We start from the raw sequence: 2,500 nt of genomic DNA on the forward strand, positions 1-2,500 counted from the left end.
GTCAAGCGGTTCGGATTTCTATGGCAGACAAACATACAAATATTCACTTTTATTATATAAAAAATATGTATCATTATTTTATCTCAGCATTAAGTACTTTGCATATATCATTGCTGGCTACGCACTTTGGATGACATGTGTTTTCTGTATACTGTGCTATTATTGCCTTTCCATCTACTAAAGTGGTCCACTTTACAGTACAGTGTGTGTGTAGTCTTACTGATTTTAATCAACGCAATAGGTAGATGTTATGAAAAAAAGGGCTCCAGGCCAAAGACATTTGGGTCCCTTGTGTTTTCATAGACCAATTCAAGTGAAAAAAAGTGTTAACTGCAAACCAGTCTTTCTTGGCTGCTTCGGGGTTTTCTTTCTATGGATTAACTGTACGTTTATTAACTAGGTATTTGATTACATGACACAACTTACAAAAGTTACTGTTATTGGTAGCAATTTGTTCAAAGATTTCAAAATGAGCTATGAGTCAAATTTCATTACTACTTCTACGTAATTGGTGAAATGAGGAGTGTTACAGCTCGGTCTGTTGGACCTAGAAAATATGTGCACATGTGTCATGTTCCTGTAAAATTTTTCAGAAGTACAGAACTGTTCACTTAATGGATAGTATAAAATGGCACTGCCATGAATCCCCACTCCATTGTGCACATATTAAATGATCACTTACATCATTAAGGAAAATCACTGACAAATTTTGAGAGCAAAAATGTAGGTTCCTGATCTTTAAGTCTTATTCAGAAACACGAAGTTGCCCGTGTTTTTTCTATGTATTAGTTTAAAGAGACAGTTTGAGAATTTGCGGACAGGACTTACTTGATCAATAGCAAATCCGAGGGTGAGACCCAGGAAGCAAGTTAACAGGCACCACGTGTACACCATCTTGCCTTGTCGACGAGCCTGGCTAACGAGAAGCAATGTGGTGGTCTTAGTGCCACTGGAGGTTTTATGCGATCCCCTCTCTCTACTTCTGATCTGATGTTTGGATGGTGTCGGTCACTGCTTTAGATGAATGCCATAATTTCTCGAGGTCCCGCCTTTCGGACATCGTTCAAGTGGGCTTGCTTATTTATTTTTTGTACTTGCCCCAATTCCTTCCGTAATTGACGACTATTTCTCGTTTCCCAGAAATTTCGATGAAGCAACGTTCACGAGTGAAATGGTCATTTGAATATTAAGTAGATAGCCGAGGCAATATCCATCGACATATCCCAAGGCCTAATTATAAAAATATTAGGAAATAATCTAAACATCATAACGATTTCATACACATATTTCATTTCTAGTTACATATAATTCCTTCCTCCTCAAGGTTATTTACCCTCAGTTTCATGAATACTCAAAAAGATGATTTCCATTTATTTAAATTCATATAAAATTGTTATTTTAAAAAATCAATATTTCCACAGCTGCATTCACTTCCACGTACTATTTCTTCTCACACAGAACTCATTTTCTCCTTTTTTAAAATCTAGCAAATGAATAAACAGAAAACATGGATTCAAATTCAAATTCAAAAAGTTAATGATATACATCAAATGGAGTGTAGCAGCATGCTCCTATACCTACCTACAAAATTCAAAAGATTCCAGGCAAAAATAATAATAAACACGTAAATAAAAATAAAAAAATACAGTAATGAAAAGCAAATATTTTACATGAGAAGAATTTTAAACCCAATTTATAGCAAAAGCAAATGCCAAGCTATAATGCAAATTTTACACAAATCAAATGTTGATATACTATAGCAAATTTACAATAGGCAAAAGCCATACAAAACAAATCTAACAAAAGTAAATGTTATATAAAATGAAAATGGTTAAAAGGTACAAAAATTCAAGTTATACAAAATCATACTAAAGGACAGACAAATGGCTCACTATTATTTATTCCAAAATAAATTAGGAAATTTCTTTACAATTTTGGAACATACGTCATTTTCAGAAATATCATACTTGATTTGTTACATCATCTATTCTGGGGTACGAAACTCTGATAATTTATTACATTCCATAACATAATGTAAAGTATGTTTCGTAACTCAGCATAATTACATCTAGAGTTTTCATCATCAATGTATTCCCAAGACATTTATATCCCAAACGTAACCTCATATTAAAGTATCTAGTTTAGGCAATCCTCTGCCATATACAATATTGCTGTTTTCAGACACAAACAAATAGTGTCTCATACTGACACTACCATGTTTTAAAATTTGTCGAATTTCAGCCGCTTCCACAAAGACCTCTTGATTTTTAGCCCTTGTTTTTTATTCTGTCGGAGTCATTGTGCTTTCTATATCAGTACTGTTTTTGTTTGTAGCATCCTTGCCACTATCAGCCTCTCATTCACATGAATACCAACGTGAGATGGTACCCAGAAAAACTTGACAAAATATCCTTGATCTTCTATTGCATATACAAGTTCTTTACACTTACTAACTAATTCCCCCCTGTCAACTGGATATCTAGAGTTAAGCGCAAGAAGA

This window comes from Macrobrachium nipponense, chromosome 25 (assembly GCF_015104395.2).
Source record: "Macrobrachium nipponense isolate FS-2020 chromosome 25, ASM1510439v2, whole genome shotgun sequence".
Lineage (NCBI taxonomy): Eukaryota > Metazoa > Arthropoda > Malacostraca > Decapoda > Palaemonidae > Macrobrachium > Macrobrachium nipponense.